This window comes from Perca flavescens, chromosome 1 (assembly GCF_004354835.1).
Source record: "Perca flavescens isolate YP-PL-M2 chromosome 1, PFLA_1.0, whole genome shotgun sequence".
Classification (NCBI taxonomy): Eukaryota; Metazoa; Chordata; class Actinopteri; order Perciformes; family Percidae; genus Perca; species Perca flavescens.
Window position 1 is genome coordinate 3807246 of NC_041331.1, and position 18981 is coordinate 3826226.

Sequence of the window (18981 nt, forward strand, 5' to 3'; positions counted from 1 at the left end):
TTGTAGGGCAATACAGATTTTGATAATGAACAACTACAAACGTTACACACTGGGCCTTTAAGCTCCTAGGAAAAAGAAAATAAAGCTTTCAAAACCAACAACTCCCAGTGGTGTAGATGTTTATACCATAGTACAAAGGACTTCATGTGTTGGACATCTGAATGTTTAATTAATGAATGATGATGTTATTCACTCTGAACTGTCCTTGATGTTCAATGATAGTTTCTTGATTTGAATAGTCTTACCTTCTGATTGAAGTGGCACAATTGAGAGAAATTTAATTAAGATACAAAATGTGCTTAAGTAATTCTGAAAATGAATACTGGGTAGGTGAGATGGTTTGTCTATACAGTTCACACACATTTAATTCTACTGCCAAAGCGTGGGTTAGCTTAATAGAAAACACATTTGGAAGTGACTGAGTTTTTTTTTTTTTTTCCTCTCTCTTTCATTTATTCAAAAAAATATATAGAAAAAAGGGTAGAAAGTGCATAGAAAAAGTGAAGAAGAGAATGAGAGTAGTGCGTTCCAAGTCAATTTCTCCTTCCTCGGATTGACTTCAAAGCAACACGGCTAATCCTCTCACGCCTGCTCGTTAATAATCCGGTTAATAATCCGTTTAGCCGCTTTCATGCTGTGCTGTTTGTTGGCATTATGGTGCTGCGGAAGAGTGCAGGGAGGAGTCGTGGCGTTTCTCTCCAATGTGCACCCCCACCCGCCCCTTATTTAACAACCAGAGGTATCTATTTGTGGCGTACTTCACTCCAGCCAACGCACACAGTCAAACATTTATCTTATTAAGGCCTCACCGCAACATAAATATAGATTTTTTTAATAACTTGAAAATGAATTAACATTGTATTCTTTATTATATTTCTTTTTTTCCCCTCTCAGTTGTGTGTGTGTGTGTGTTTCACCGTCCCCAATACGTTACTGGAAACATAGAGACGGCCCAGGGAAAGTCAGCGTAATGGCAGCTTTAATATGCCCACACATATAAACTCACATCCTTGGCTCTCTTTCTTATCTTTCTACTCGCTTTCCCTCCCCGTTTTCTCTTTCATATTCTTTTTTCTTCCCTTTGCTCTCTCATTTCATTTATTTTTCTCATAGACGGAACTAAGCCAGCCTTAAGGTTTTGGACTGGAGTTCATATTTTCATAGAGCACGCTGGCTTGAAACTGCCATTCCCAGTGAGCCGAACAAGCGGGTTGCCAGATCCCTCATGGTTTTATCTCTCATTATCTCTGAGATTCGCAGCCCCCTCTACTTGCCTTCTGCAACCGCTGGAACGGAGGGCAGATGAGAGATGAAACAATTAACTCCCATTTTGTATAATTAGGATAGAGAACTTGACAGGTGAACCAAAGAAAGAGAGAATGTGGAAATAACATCCAGCTCGTCCACCCTATTCCTGTTCAAAAAGGTTACAGCTGCACAATGTGAACCACAAAGATGGCTGGATGGGTTATTACCTCTGTGATGGTGGTTATCAGAGGTCCATGCAACATTGTGATTTCCCCAGTTTTTGTAATTCAGAGAAAAAATATGAAATTGTCATTCGACACACTAGATCTGCAATGGTGAGTCTATTATTCAATAAACAGAAAGCACCTATTTTGCATTGTTTATTTTTCAGGAAAAAAAATGCCAAACTTGCGATAACTCCAGCTTCACAGATGTGGGGATTTTATGGTTTGATTTGACAGAATAAAAACGAAACAAATACAAACTGAAGATATTTGAGTTTTGGATTGTTGGTCCAGAAAAGTATTTTATTACATCTCCATATGGGAAAATAGCCTACATCAAGCATTGTTCACTATTTTCTGACATTTTATGGACCTATTGTGTGTTTGAAGACACAATCTTTGTTTGAGCCAAAGGTTTGTTTGTGTTTACTTGCAGTGGCAAATTACAGTCAAAGGGAACTAGCTTTTTGTTTTAACAGCTATCAGATTTTTTTAGGCTGTATGATGAAACATGATTAATCCAGTACAGTAGGTAGTAGATACTTATATTTAGCTAAGAATATGAAGGGGAAAAAAAGCCAAAATATGAGCTCCTTGTGTTGCTGAACAGTTGCATTTCCTCTCCTCAGCTAGATGTGAAACTGTAAATCACCTTTTTGTTCCACATTAAAAGAAAGTAAAGCATGTCCAAGTTGTGGCCATAGGTTGCACGTTAGGCTAGATCGTTGATTTAACCCGGTGAGGACGCATGGTTACTGAAATCGAACACACCCCGAGAAGGGAGTCGCGTATACAGTCTATGGTCCAGACCAGCAGGTGCGTGTAATTAACGTTAGTGTAAAAAATGTCGCAGCCTTTTATGCAAAAAAAAGAAAGAAAGAAAGAAAGAAAGAAAGAAAGAAAAGTGGCGCTCAAACGGAAAAAGGGGGAAAAACCATGGGAGGAACATTTGGACCAAGAAGTTGTGAACTTCTATCACATAAGAAAGGGAGGGTAAATGGAACGTCGACCAGCTAGCTAACGTTTTCTAGCAAGGAGGACCCGCCGGCTACAGGTACGTAGCCTACCGGTTTTTGTGTTGTGTTGTCTGCCGCCGCGATGCTTTATCATGCCGTCGTTGACTGTAGCTGTTTAATAGTCAAACTTTACCTAGCTAATGGGTTTGTTGCTTGCAGGCTAGCAGAGTGTTGCGCCTAATTCGTTGTAGGCCTATTCATATTAGATTTGCGTACGTGTCCGTCTAACCTGACATAAAGAGAATATGGCCAGGTATAATGTTTTAATAAATAAATTATTGAAAAGTAACGTTACTGACGTGAAGTCAGACATGCTGAAAACAACTTAGCTACAGTAACATTACAGCATGCATCAATACACAAGGCACGGCATAGTCAGGCTTTGTCTAACTTTGCTCTATGGCAAGATTTATTTTTTTTAAAGATTATTTTTTGGGGCTTTTCCCTTTTATTTTGAAAGTGGATAGCTATGAAAAGGGGAGAGAAATGGGGGATGACACGCAGCAAAGGGCAGCAGGTAGCGATAGGCTAACTGACATCGAACCTTGCGCCGCTGCAGGACTCAGCTAACCTGGGGCGAACGCTCTTACTGGGTTAGCTAGAGGCCGCTCCAAGAATTTATTTTATTTTATTTTGTTTTTTAATATATAGAATTTAATAAATCCACAGTGTTAAACTACTGTGACTGAAGTTGTTTGCAAGCTTATATGGAAAAAAAACCCAAACATTTAAGATCCAGGCATCTCGCTGGCATAAGAAACATGCCAATAGTTTAGTTAATTTGTTTCACAGAACTTAAAAAAAGAAAATACATTAAAGAAATACAAAAATAAAGGTGATGTGAGGGTGTGGTAGAAACCTGTAATGGTTTGTATAAAAACATCAACCAACAGACATACACAAATGTAGACATTCAAAATAAATAAAATACATTAGAAATGCACTGCAAACACTGCAATTCCTCCTTCAACATAATTCAATTCTATTAAAACCTTGTGTACTTGAGATATAAATGATGTAGCTTAGGGCCATGACAACTGATTACACTGACTTTATTATTGTGTATCTTAAAGGGATACAATAGAGTAAGTTGGTGACAGCAGTTGAGACGCTGCCATGATTCAATCATTCATTACATTTTCTTTATTTTGCACTGTGGTGTGTATTAACAAAAGTTAAAACTCAACCATTAAAAAGATCACATTAAATATATCATGCTCAGAACACTAGGGATGTCATTTTTTTTGTGCTTGATCTTGAGTCCCTAAAATTGGATTATCTGTTGATATTGGGTCATATCCAATGGTTTTAGTTATTTTTCAGTTTCTTCTTAAAGTAAGGCTTAATATTGAATTTGTTTAAAGAATTGAAGCGTGTTTGAAAGTAGGGCTACAACTAACTACTTTATTTTCATAATTGATTCATCTGACTATTATTTCTGTTTCAATTAATCCATTAATCTTTTGGCCTACATGGCAGAAAACAGTGAAAAATGCCTGTCACTATTTGCCCAAGCCCACCGCTTTTAAATTCCTTAAACTTAAACTATCACATAAGTCAGGGGTGTCAAACTCAATTTCCTTAAGGGCCACACTAGAAAGAAAATCAGATCAAGGGCCAGACATAGTTTATTGCTTTTATGTCATGGGAAAAGTCAAATATCTTTGACTGAATTATTGCATGTCTCACATAGCCTTCTCACTTTCAGTTTGGTCGGCAAAAAAATTTCTAAAAAAATGCCAAAAGCGTCAAAAATGTTGGAAAAAAACGTTGTGAAAAGTGAAAAAAAAGTAGGTGGGCCAAAATGTATTGTGAACCTAAATGTATATAGGGGCTGGATCAAAATTAGCAAGATCCTGGATATTGCCCACAGGCCTTGAGTTTGACACATGTGACATAAGTGAAAAAAAATCGTCAAACAGAGTTCAACGAGAGAAAATGTTGGCATAGTCAAAATAGTTGTAGAATAATTTTCCAAGTTGACTGATTGAAAAATTGTTTCAGCTCTATTTAAAAGCTGAACAGCTCTGCATTAAGAGTACTGCATGCTTTGTATAGTATATAGTCGGTGGGAATCTTTTGTAGTGGAGTTGTACTCTCATCTCAGGTTCATGGTAATAAAGTCCAATTTATTTATTTTTTTTAACTATCAGCATCAGATTTCTTTGATTATTTTTTATTTAAATTTACTGTATTGATTAGCCAAAGCCATTCAGCTCAAATGGCTCAATGGCAAATAATAGCACAGGTTTTGTTTTCAGAAATGTGTTAGTTTGGGTACTTGTCTCTGGTTAAAAATACTTCAGACAACTAGGGCTGCCACTTCTTAGTCGATTAGTCGACTAATCGGTCGTTTTGGTCTTAGTAGACTAAGATTTCTTTAGTCGATTAGTCATTTTTTATGCTTATTCATGCTTAATTACTCATTTCTAAGAAACTTATGAGCACATTTATGGTAAACACAAGATTTAAAGTGGTGCTTTTGCAGGATTAATTGTGGAGAAACTCAGTTTTACAGATGGTTAATTAACTACATTTATATTGTGCTTTTCTAGTCTTAACCACCTCTCAAAGCGCAGAGCTCTGTCAATTAAATCAACTAATCGATTAGTCGACAAAATTGTATAAGTGTTACTCGACTAAGAATTTCTTTAGTCGAGTACAGCCCTACAGGCAACATAGGCTAAATCACTGTTCAGGACCTAGATAAACAAGAAAGCAAAGGTAGAAAACTCTAGTTTGGGGTTAGAAAACCAACCCCTTTTGTTCGGGGCTAGGGTTAAGACTTTCCCTGTCAGTTGACATTTCGCTCTTAGGAAAATGACTGGGATAATGTGAGGCGTGAGCTCCCTGTTTGAGACTAACAGCATCTGCGTCAGCCAGCCTCCCTCTGAGTACTCGGCACAGTGTGAACTGCTGCTGCTGCTGCTGCTTTTTAAACGTTAACTAAATAAATGCTGCATTGACTTTCCCATTTTTAATCTTTGCTATGAACTGAATGGTCAGGCAATGTGTAACAGAGACAGGAGACAGACGGTTGTAAGTCCTACTGAATCCCAGCACACCTTAATAGGACTTAGTAAAGCCAGAGATCATAGAGATTACCTCAGCTGAACTGTAAATTGATTTCACATGTATGCACACACACACACACACACACACACACACACACACACACACACACACACACGCACACGCACGCACGCATGATGACCTGAATTGGACTGTTCTTAGTTAATTTAAGGATTCAGTAATTAGTGGATTGTTAAATAGGGGACACATTGTCTTCCTCTTGTGCTGTAAGGTTTGCTTCACCTGGGGTTGCATGACTAATGCCTTCTAACTGGAGCAACAGAGTGGAGGTTGTTAACAATAGCTGGTATCACAGTTGGTAAGACAGTCTTAGATCCACATGGTAAGCAGAGTAATCTCATGAAGGGATTTACCAATTACTGGCTTTGGAAGGCTAATACTAGCTCTGTGCAATCAACGGAAATTGTCTTGAAAAAGCCATTTTGAATCTCTAACCGACCTTATTTGAGTCCTGTCAGTATGTTTGACAAGTTGGCTAAATGTGGATATGAAGATGAGCTTGTACTGAGAAAAGAATCAATATATGTCACGTGGGCATATGCTTCTGTGAATCCAAATCTCTTCAGTCACCTGAAACACACCCATGTCATATAATTTGACCAGGACATGTTTCAGACACAGCTATCTGTTACATAAGCGCCTGCTTCTGACTGTTCCCCTCGAGACACCCCGAAGATGTAATGTGACGAAAAATGATTATTCAAAACACTATGTATAATATTGTTAATTGTGAAAATCGCAAGAGATGTGACATGTATATATTAATTGTATTTTAGCGAATGCCTAAAAGGGCCCCTAAACCTGCATTTGATTGTTTTTGGTTTGCTCGTTTTGAATGTTTAACGGCCACTTGTGAGCAGCACAACAATCCGTGACGACGACCTAATATTTTCACGTTTCAGTTGTTGTTGAGCATTCATTTGGAGCTGTGTTCCTGTCCACTCAACATGAGTCTAATATTCTAATAATTTTCTTTTATCCCCATTTTGTTCGCCAATAAACTCCTAATGCTTCAATTTGTTCACATGCTAACGGGTCGGCAACCTTTTTAATATGTATAATATGTTTTTTTCAACGGTACTGTAAATAACATGCTGTGCTCCTGCAAATGGCTGTGAAAGAGATCATTTGGCATGCGTATTGGAACATTTCCAAAAACTCTCTTGCAAACTTTTGCTAGTTTTGGTTGAGTTGCCGCGTGTCAATGGTGGCACTCGTGCCTAAGATTGCTGACCCACTGTGCATTGGATTTATCAGGGCTAAGTGCTAAAATGCTCCGTATAGCAGAGGGGAACCACAGAGTCGGGTGATACCTTTCTTTTATTAAATAACAAGTCTGATCCATTGCTAATATATTATTGATTGGTGTAGTTCATTTATTGTTACTGATGTACGTGTGACAATTAATGGTGGTATAGATTTCTCTTGATATTGCCAAGCCTTACCATCGCTTTTTGAATTGGCTGTTGCATTTCTGTGAATGTGTTGGGTCCCTATGTGTACATGCCAATTTGTGTGTGTGTGTGTGTGTGTGTGTGTGTGTGTGTGTGTGTGTATTTGTTTGAGCACAATATTGGCAGTGTGAGGATTTTCAATTATGATTAGCTGTGCTGGAAGAATAAGCAGTGAAATTATTGGCAAACCATTTGTATCATTTGCAATTAGTGTAAGAACTAAAGCTTGATTTTCTTTTTTCTCTCTCTCTCTCTCTCTCTCTCTCTCTCTCTCTCTCTCTCTCTCTCTCTCTCTTTCTCCATCCGTCCCTTGGTTTAATTGGCTTTTCCGTGTAAAAATATGAAAAGTCACTAAGACGGCGGCAGCTTTCCATTTAAACAGATTATGGATGGAACAGTTACCAGTGAGGGCCAAATAGCCCTTTGTAATCCTCACAGAGGACATTTAATTAACCGGCCTTCTTTGCTGTTCCTTCATCACTCCATGAGGCTTTCTTCTCTCTCTCTCTCTCTCTCGCTCTCTCTCTCTCTCTCTCTCTCTCTGGGTCAGTGTCAAATAAGGGTTGGGCAGATGAAAAAATTAAAAAACTTTGAAAAAGATTTTTTGAAGGCATCCTTGAGTTTCGTTAAAATGTATATTTTGTTATTGTACATTTTATTTCATTTGAAATAAGATTTTCACAATTTTTTTAACAAAGGTAGGACCAAATGGACCTAAAATGTCAAGTGGTGTAACCACAAAGGAATGATTAATATTTAATATTTCATCCACTACATTGTTTGTGAGTGCACGCATACAAATATAACTATTACCTATTTCCAAATTTCAGCCAAAAAGAGATTTGATTAGGATTACTTCTAAATTTAAATTATATTTGTTATTGCAATATCAAGTGGTAGACGTGCTGGAAACATTTGTTTTCTAAATAATCTTGGACAAATTGTGTAAAAGGTCTTAGAATTGTGTTTTTACAGTGGAGTAGAGTATTACATTTTATAAAACATAAATTTACCTGCACATTATCATTTTTTTAAGAAAAATACTAGTTACCCCATTTGACACAAACCAGTTACACCACCTGACGTGATGCTTGTAAGTGACACTAAACTACTGAACTTGGCGTTTAATTTCATTTCAATGACAAATATTTAAATATATTATAACTCATTAGATTAAATTAAACAACTAACATCTTAACAAATTGTGTGTGAACAGTATTTGTGTGTGAGAAAGAGGTAGATAGATGAAAGAGAGAGGGAGAAGCAAGTCTGTTTAGGGTTGTGCATGCCCTTTAACATGTTTACAGGTAAAGAGCTCATATTATGCTTTTTGGGATGTCATAGGTGTACAAAGTGAAAAAGCCCAAAGTCCACTCCAAATGGACTTACCATCTCCAACAGAAAACACTGTTCACAAACTGTTCCAAACAGCTCTATTGTAGTCCAGTCTTTACTTCAGAGACAAACGTGGTCACTTTGTAACACACGTTATAATGCTCACCTAGCTGCTAGCGTGGCACGCCCTCATACTCTGCTTCTGACTGGCTAGTAGTCCTTACCTAGCTACTGCGCATGTGCAACTCCCAACAAAGATGGAATAGAAGTGAGATCTCATTCTGTAGCTAAAACAGAGAGCTAAACACACAGGGTGAAAATAGGAGCTGCAGCAATGTGCAGTACAACAAAAATATGGTGTTTTTTGAAAATTAAACCATGTTAAACTATTCTGGTACAACCTCTAAATGCAATTATTAACCTGAAAATGAGCATAATTTGACCTCTTTAATTTATTCTGGTGCATTTATCGGAATTCAATTTGATGAACTGCATTTTTTCAATGGCATTTTTAATATTTAAGTAACATTTTATACTTAAATAATCCTTGAATTTTTTAGGTATTTTAAAGCTGCTGTTCTTGTAACACATTAGGGGTCACAGTTCAACTGCCTCATTCTGTGTTATTAAATTGTTAAGAAATTATCGTAACATTGCAATGGAATGATATGGAAATTTTAATTTAAGGGTAAAACTTTTTTTAAACACTAAAGCCTTGCACTATAATGATTTAGCCTAGCCAAGCTAAATAAGCTATCTTAATTAAGTGTTGGATAAATTACCACCACTTTTAAAAAATTCAAACAAAGAACACATACAAATAGTTCTAAATAGTAATTACGTTCATATAACCTCTTGGACCAGTAACTGATCTAGTTATATTTGAAAAGATTGGCCAAAAATTGAGAGGCTTGTAATAGGAGTCAAATGGTGTAACCGGTTACACCATTTGACATTTCAATGTAAAATCAAATTAGTCAGGCATTATAATGGACACATATATCAGCATATGGCCTTGGTATAAATAATCAAAACACTGTTTTTACACTAAATACAAATATTTATTCAAAATAATTTTTTTCTATGTTTTACTTGGGTCATACCATTTGACATGTGAACCAAAGAACTGAACTTAACCTAAAAATGTCTTATTAACTTATATTTATCAGAGAGTTATTAACCTTGTGATGCAGCAGTTATGCTGATCAGGGGTCCTTTTCTCTGATGTAACTTCCTGTCATGTGGTCTTCTTGCTGATTTTAACAAAATGGCACCTTAAATGGTGGTTACACCACTTGACATTACGGGAAGCTAGCATGACTGACAGGATTCCCTAAATTATTAAAATAAATATAAGCATCATTTTAAAATATATTGTAAATATGTATAATAACCTTTAATTTAGGTTAATGCCCAAGTAGTTAATGGGATCTTTTATTAAGAAATTTGACCTTTTTAAGCAAGATAAAAATTTTGGTACAAAGTTTTGACACCACTTAGACATTTTTGCCATTAATTGCCAATTATTCTCTTAAAATTAATTAAAACCAAACTCTTTAAAATATGGCCTCGAAAAAAGTAGGTATTAATGTAATTCGTTTGTCTTTTTTTTAAATTAAATGTATTTAAATTTAATTTAACATTATAGACACAAACAAATGTGCGTCACGTCATTGACCCGTCTCTCTCTCTCTCTAATATATAGATTAGAGATTATGCTTTTTCTCTCCCTATTTTTTTATTCCTTTTTTCTTTCTTGTCTCTTATTTGTCTCATTTCTCCCTTTTTCAAATATGTGAGTGTGTATATTGTAAACTAGAGACCATACCTACACACACACACACACACACACACACACACACACACACACACACACACACAGTGCTGTGTTGTCAGGTATACTGAAACTCTTCTTCAGAGGCTAAAAGACTGGAATAGTTTGTGCTGCATGTTAACGCTAAATGAGAGTGAAATGAGGAGTTCCACATTATGCCTTCAGTACTGTCAGCACAATGTAGAGCAGGAAGGGGAGAGAGAGATTGAGAAATGAGGTAGCCAAGAGCTTGAAAGGTGCTGATTGGTGTCATCGGAGGAGAGCAGAGGAGGAAGAGGAGGATGGGGAGGATGGGGGTGTCTGTGTTTAATTCATCAGCTGTTAACTGAGTCCTTTCCTATTTGTCATCCTCAAGCTCTGTCACAGTGTAGGTTACACAATCAATGCACACTCACTTCTGTGTTGACACACTATGTAATGTCTAGGGCTGCGCACTGGAAAAAACTGACTGCTTTTTTTCTGCGAAATTCATGCGATATGAAAAAATAATAGGGAAATGTCCTGTCTTAAAGGGGAAGGGTCAGCCGGCATCATTAGTCATTTAATATGAGAACCGTGCAAGTTTTCCTTTTGTATCAAGCAGCAAAAAAGTTGTAGCATTTACATCTCACGTCCTCCGGGTGTGACTATTGCACATGCTCACATCTTCATTTGATCCCTGTAATGTTGATTCTTACTGTGTACCATAGGTCTACTTAAAAAACAAACATCCTGTTTTGGGTTTAAACATCCCAAGTAAAAGCTTAGGGTATATTTTATATATATTATATTATTATATATATATATTTCTGATATCATGAATGCAAGCAGAGAGCCACTGCAGACTACAGCTGCTTGATCTGACAGACAGCAATCTGTCCACCCTGCTGCGTCTTGCCCAATCATGTGGATTGTCTGTTGGACAGCAACTGAGCTGTGAAGCAGAATGGAACAGTGTTTTCTAGCTTGTGCCATCAGTTATTACACCCATTATATCTTATAACGTGCAATTCAGCCCGATTCAGGCTTTCATGGAGGTGGAACACATGTCATATAGGCTCATTGGGGCTGATAAACCAAGAGACTGTAGTTGGGGGTTGGCATAGGTGGGCACACCACAAGGAGAGGGGGAGGTGTGGGAACAAGGGAGGGAGGGGAGGAGGCAGTGAAGGTGCGGATATACTCGCAATCGACTGTGTGCGGTAGGCCTGCACGATAGTCGTTATAAAATCGCGATCTCGATTCACCCTGTTCACGATTTAATTTTGAAATGACTTTGAAAAAAAAAAAAAAAAAAAAAATCAGGTAGGACAGCTCTCACAAAGTTCAGGGCTTCACCCTCAGCCAATGACAAAGCTTAAACTCATTTAGTTACGATAAAAGGCTCGCATTCGGTGGTGTGGAAGTATTTTGGATTCAAGCAAGACGACGAGGGTTGTTCTGATGTGATTTGCAAGGCATGCTTTGCCCTCGTTGAAGCACCGCAAGGTAACACCACAAATCTTTCCCAGCACCTCAGACGTCACCAGAGTTTGTGTCCCGGGAGAAGTTAAGGGCAAAACACAAGACTTTAACCCATGAAAACGGCTGTTTGTGTCATGTTAGTACTACATAAGGGGACCGGTGTTTTAATTCAAACCACAATCTTTTTTTATAATCTAAACTAGTCATTTTGGAGCATAAAATGTGTTGTTGCCCCATGACGGTCACATTTTGTCGGCTAAACTCAACTGCAACAGCCGCTGAATGGACCGTCGCCTCACGGTGCACTGTACCCACACCAGTCGCCTTTTGGCGGCTAAATGTAGCTGTAAAGACGGCTAAACTTGACTTTCATGTGACCGGTTGCACGTGACCGGCCGGCGGTCGCTGTAATTTCCTAGGACATCATACAAACTATTGTGCGTATGTTTTTGTACAATATCGTACAATTCATGTTCATGAGAATGCGTTGAGTTAAACATAGCATATTATTTCATGCACATTTTCATGGCAACATTTTTTTATCCTGTTCTCCTAGCTTCACAGTGTCAAAGTGGTTGGTCTCGGTGTCTTCTTCTCTGAGTCGTTTTAAGAAAACCAGAGCTCAGGGCATGGGCCCCTAAGAGAGTTGTAACTCAATAAACTGTCTTAGGTGATCAAAATGGGCACTCCCAACGGTTGTTTCCTCTGTGAGCTTATCCAGGCCAATTGTAAATTGAGGGTTTGACACTCAACTCCATTAGTGCCCTACAAGTCATGTGAAAGCTTTCTGAAAGAAGTTTCAGCCTGTTGTTAGTACTTTCTTATATCAGGTAATTCTCCAGCGTCATTGGCTACATAGCACTTGTCAAGCAACTTTGTGGTTCGCTGAGCAAATAGTTCAATAAGAATAGAAGAAATCACTGTCTTTTTAAAATGGAAACCAAGCATCAGAATGTGAGAAATCAGCAGTCTTTTAAAATGGAAACCTAACATCAGAATGTGTGCAAATTTCAATAGGAACATGTTTTTAGTGTTAATGCCTCTAACAAGTTGGGATACACAGAAGAAGAAGAAGATTTATTTATTTATATTAGGACAATGCACATTAATCAACATTTCTGTAAATGCGCCAGTGTTAGCCAGTCGGCTAATTTTCAACTGTAGTCCTAGTTTCAAGAGTGTGCAGGTGTGTTGCTTTAGCAAAGCTACTAAACTTCATATTAGAAATACATGTACAAGGTTAGTCTAGGGTTAGCACTATTGGAATAGGATCAGGCAATATCAGCTGATACTATAGACTGACAAATCACAGACAGACACAAAAACATAACCTCCTTGGCGGATGTAATTATACATTTGGTGTCCATTTTTAATACAGTTTTTATCTCTGTTAAAATAGACATTGTTGATTTCAAACTTTTGAACAGTAGTAGGCTATAACAGACATCCTTCTGGCAAAAGACAGTGCTGGACTACGCTACTAGAAAATATTTTTATATTTTATATACTTTTTTTTTATTTTCATAGAATTAGAGCATAGAGCAGTCAATTCTAGGCAATCAGATTTCTTAAGATTTATTGAGTAATGTTAGTAAAATCTGTCTATTTCCAGCACTGCCTGTATTACTACTGTATCAACACTTGTTTTTCAAGACTTATAGCTCCCGCTGTTGTGCTATCTTTACACCACCGAAGCTCACAACAGCAACTCTGTCTCCAGTATGGAACATTGTACATTTAGCTTCCAGTTGTAAACAAATCATTAATAGTGACGCCTTGGCTGTGTCCAAGTTCATGATGAATGTCAGCCTTTTTGAGATCGCTGTGCTATTGCTTATTTATCTCAAAAGTAAAATCACATTTGCTATAAACCTCATTATTTCCTGACCTGAAGACGCCACTTCAGTCAAGTGTCTTTAGCTTTACTGAAGGGGCTTAACAGATCCGACTTTTTTCTAATAGTAATTCACTGCTTCCACTACATTTTTTTCTCACCACAAACCCTGCAAGCTTGAATGGGAACTTCATCCATTTAACACATCAATGTCTATTTACAGGTCTTGCACATAGAGCTGAAATGATGAGTTATCGACAAAATAACCCCATTTCATCTGCAACTATTTGAATCTTCAAATAATAATTTTACTCATTGCTGGTTCCAGCTTCTCTAATCTGAGCATTGGATCCTTTTATGTGTCATACATGATAGTATACTTAATATCTTTGGGTTTTGGACTGTTGGGCCAACAGAAAAACCCATATGAAGACACTTCCTTGTGGGAAATTATAAAGCTCCAGATTGTAAAAGAAATATAATTTTTCTATATATATATATATATATATATATATATATATATATATATATATAAAACACACACACACACACAGTACAGGCCAAAAGTTTGGACACACCTTCTCATTCAATGCGTTTCCTTTTATTTTTATGACTGTTTACATTGTAGATTCTCACTGAAGGCATCTGATTACTGCTTTGCACACTCTTGGCATTCTCTTGATGAGCTTCAAGAGGTAGTCACCTGAAATGGTTTTCCAACAGTCTTGAAGGAGTTCCCAGAGATGCTTAGCACTTGTAGACCCTTTTGCCTTCACTCTGCGGTCCAAACCATCTCGATTGGGTTCAGGTCCGGTGACTGTGGAGGCCAGGTCATCTGGCACATCACTCTCCTTCTTGGTCAAATAGCCCTTACACAGCCTGGAGGTGTGTTTGGGGTCATTGTCCTGTTGAAAAATAAATGATGGTCCAACCAAACGCAAACCGGATGGGATGGCATGTCGCTGCAGGATGCTGTGGTAGCCATGCTGGTTCAGTATGCCTTCAATTTTGAATAAATCCCCAACAGTGTCACCAGGAACGCACCCCCACACCATCACACTTCCTCCTCCATGCTTCACTGTGGGAACCAGGCATGTAGAATCCATCCGTTCACCTTTTCTGCATCGCACAAAAACACGGCAGTTGGAACAAAAGATCTCAAATTTGGACTCATCAGACCAAAGCACAGATTTCCACTGGTCTAATGTCCATTCCTTGTGTTTCTTGGCCCAAACAAATCTCTTCTGCTTGTTGCCTCTCCTTAGCAGTGGTTTCCTAGCAGCTATTTGACCATGAAGGCCTGATTCGCGCAGTCTCCTCTTAACCGTTGTTCTAGAGATAACTTGCGATTTCTGAGGCTGGTGACTCGGATGAACTTCTCCTCAGCAGCAGAGGTGACTCTTGCTCTTCCTTTCCTGGGGCGGTCCTCATGTGAGCCAGTTTCATTGTAGCGCTTGATGGTTTTTGCAACTGCACTTGGAGACACATTTAAAGTTTTTGCAATTTTCCGGACTGACTGACCTTCATTTGTTAAAGTAATGATGGCCACTTGTTTCTCTTTACTTAGCTGATTGTTTCTTGCCATAATATGAATTCTAACAGTTGTCCAATAGGGCTGTTGGCTGTGTATCAACCTGACTTCTGCACAACACAACTGATGGTCCCAACCCCATTAATAAGGGAAATAATTCCACTAATTAAGCCTGACAAGTTACACCTGTGAAGGTAAAACCATTTCAGGTGACTACCTCATGAATCTCATTAAGAGAACACCAAGGGTTTGCAACGCTATCAAAAAAGCAAAGGGTGGCTACTTTGAGGAATCTAAAATATAAGACATGTTTTCAGTCATTTCACACTTTTTTGTTAAGTACATAAGTCCATATGTGTTCATTCATGGTTTTGATGCCTTCATTGAGAATCTACAATGTAAATAGTCATGAAAATAAAGAAAACGCATTGAATGAGAAGGTGTGTCCAAACTTTTGGCCTGTACTGTGTGTATATATATATATATTGCAATATTTGACAAAATAATTGATAAAGAAACTAACGGCACATTAATCGATAAGGAAAATAACTAGGGCTGTCAGCATTAACGCGTTAATGGTCGATTAAGGGCCGAGCATAACGCGTTAATTTTTTTTAATCGCATGCCGCCATTTATTAATTTATTTTCACTTCACTCGGCTTCACGTCGTGCCTAACAGGCTACTATTTTGACCCTTTGCCGCACCTTTACTTATCATACTTCCTCCTAACACATCCTACTGCTGCAGGCATGATGGAGAAAGACAGCAGCAACACAATTCTGAATGGCGCTTTTTATTTTCCAAAACTCCCGGACGGCTCACAGACAAGTCGAAAGCCATATGCACATTGTGTAAAGCCGAATTAAAATATCATCGAAGCACGTCAAGCTTGAGCTACCACCTACGAGCTAAGCATAGTACAGTTAACGTGACTGAGGTTGAAGCACTATTTTGGAGAGTGCCATTAGCCAACCTGTTATTGAAACCAAAGTGCAAACGCTGTCTCATCAGCCGGTGATCACTGGACGTCAGTGAGTAATCAAAATTATTTAGAAGTTACTGCACACTATATTGACTCTGGTAAGTAGGGTTGGGTACCCAAACGTGCCGACCTAAACGGTAGTAACGAGACCGAATAAGAACAAAACTTTTGGTGCCTGACTTTACACTACACCTGACAGCAGGTAACATTAGCCTACCTTTAGCTAGCAGCCGGATTAAACACGGTTTAAACGGTGTAAAGTGTGACTGTATTTCACTGTAGAGGATTCCAACTCAGAGACGTAACAGTCTGCTCTGCAGCGCAGCAGCTGCCGTTGTCGCAATTAAACAACACAGATGGTGTGTTCACTTAAAACAGGTAGTCTCGTGGTCAATTCACAGTAATTGTAAAATACCCTTTTCCCATCTGGTGGTTGTTTTTTGTCATTCAATAGCAATTTACTGAAATAAGTTATTGTTATAGTTATTATTATTATTAGCCTAAATCTTTAATTTTGACCATGGCCTTAACAATAAACAAGTTGCTGGCTTTTGTTTAGTACCCTTTTTTTTTTTTTTTTTTTTTTTTTTTTTTTTTACAGTAAATAATAAACAAATACAAATCTTAAAATCAAGTTCATAAAGTAATTTTCTTTGCATTCATTTGATTCCCAATCAAGATACACTGGTAATAATTGCTTTCCATTGTTAATATGTACTTAAAAACAAAAAAAATCAAATTGTAATCATGTGATAAAACATGCGATTAATCGTGATAAACTATAGAAATTCAGCGATTAATCGCTATTAAAAAAAATTAATCCGTTGACAGCCCTAAAAATAACTGTTAGTGACTATATAATACTATGTAATTATTGGTGATATGAATAGACAGCAGATATTTTGACTTGATAGCCTATAACTAACAACATTAGTTACATTGAATTGCAGTAATTACTGAAACAGTCATCGCTAATGTTTAGAGCGGAAAAGATTAATCGATTAATCAATTAGTTGTCAACTATTATTGCCAACTATTTTGATATTCAATTCATCTGTATAAGTATGTTTTTTATGAAATAATTCTCTGATTCCAGCTTATTAAATGTGAATATTTTCTAGTTTCTTCTCTCCTCTGTGACGGTAAACTGAATATCTTTGAGTTGTGGGCCAAACAAGACATTTGAGGACGTCATCTTAGGCTTTTTTGGAAACACTGATCCAACATTTTCTGACATTTTACGAGAAATAATCGACACTGAAAATAATCGTTAGTTACAGCTAGGGCTGCCACCTCTTAGTCGATTAGTCGACTAATCTGTCGTTTTGGTCTTAGTCGACTAAGATTTCTTTAGTCGATTAGTCATTTTTTTTATGCTTATTCATGCTTAATTACTCATTTCCAAGAAACTTCTGAGCACATTTATGGTCAACACAAGATTTAAAGTGGTGCTTTTGCAGGATTAATTGTGGAGAAACTCAGTTTTACAGATGGTTAATTAACTACATTTAAATTGTGCTTTTCTAGTCTTAACCACCTCTCAAAGCGCAGAGCTCTGTCAATTAAATCAACTAATCGATTAGTCGACAAAATCGTATAAGTGTTAGTCAACTAAGAATTTCTTTAGTCGAGGACAGCCCTAGTTACAGCCCTACTAATGTTGTTGTTTCCACCTGTGCTTTTCGTGCAAGGGCAATTCAAAATGTCTGCTGTGAAAAAGGGCATGACAGAAAAAGTTTGCAAGCCTTTTTGCAATAGAAAAATTGTTACCTTAACCACAGTTTGATTTTTTGTTGTGAACACAACTAACATGAACATTATTCATCAGAAGGATTTCTGGACTCTACACATACTGCATGTGCTCTGAGAACAAGATAACAAGAAAGCGCTGCAAAAAAATGAACATGCACTGTAGCGATGCTTGGACTTGCAACCTATTGGAGCAAATGAGGTCGTTGGGTATGGAAATGCCTTCTGGAGCGTTATTAGTAATTGCCGGTCCCACTTTTTCTAGGGATTGCAACATATCATTAGATCCAGTGAGATGCATTAGTGTGAGGGATGGCCGTAGCACCAAGCTGTATCTCCCTATGGTCCTTTATTAGCCACTAATCCACTGATGATCGTTATTAGGGAGAAAGGGAGTCTGTGTGTGTCTGTGCGATGCATTTTGGCACAGTGCTCTGTATATTAGCCCAGTGATTTATTATCTGGCTAATGCTGTCCCTTCTTCCCCAAAGCTGCATTGTACTTTTGCCAATTAATTCTGAATCTGTTACGACCACTGGGAGGAAGGAAGAGAGCGAGAGAGGGGGGAGATACAGAGAGAGTGAGATCATCAACAGATACATTGGGTGAACCCCGGAGTCAAGTGCAGTGCTATTTATTTATTTTTTTTGTAAAATGTGGCTGGTTAATCTGACTCTTGTGTCTTCTTTTGATGTCCACTTATGTTTTTCTTTCTAATAGGGATGCACGATATATTGGCAAACATGTCTGTTGCTAAAGACTCTGCTCTCCTCCTAAGAAAGTTCTATCCACCTTTCATCATTTACAGTTTCGCTACTTGCGTTTATTAAATCCAGAGAATGTAAAACCTAAAGATGGAGAATATTGATCATCTGGACTCGTTGTTCAGCCATCAGTAAATAAGCGTAGCACAATTACAGTGATACCATTTTGTTATCTAACCATTCCAAATAAGAATCACCCATTTTCTTTTAACAGGTACCAAAACAGCAGCTGTGTGTGTGTGTGTGTGTGTGTGTGTGTGTGTGTGTGTGTGTGTGTGTGTGTGTGTGTGTGTGTGTGTGTGTGTGTGTGCGCTGATGAGGTCTCTATGGGACCTTAGTGTGTCTTACCAGTGTCACTATGATTGCTGTTTACCACGGGTGCAGACGGCGCAGCACTGATTATAATTACTAGTTGAGATGCAGAGATGGGCTCCTCTCAGTTTATTCTTGATCATATTTCTGTTGTCTGTTGT

The 18981-nt window shown here is 37.9% G+C and overlaps 1 protein-coding gene across 1 annotated transcript in view; it reads left to right on the forward strand.

Moving 5' to 3' along the window:
- The first annotated feature begins 2215 nt into the window (after positions 1–2215).
- si:ch211-186j3.6 (neural-cadherin) overlaps positions 2216–18981 on the forward strand; it is a 256960-nt gene continuing 240194 nt past the window's right edge. Inside the window, exon 1 of the mRNA XM_028580890.1 lies at positions 2216–2288. The gene's annotated coding sequence lies outside the window, so the exon portion shown is untranslated. The remainder of the gene's footprint in view (positions 2289–18981) is intronic.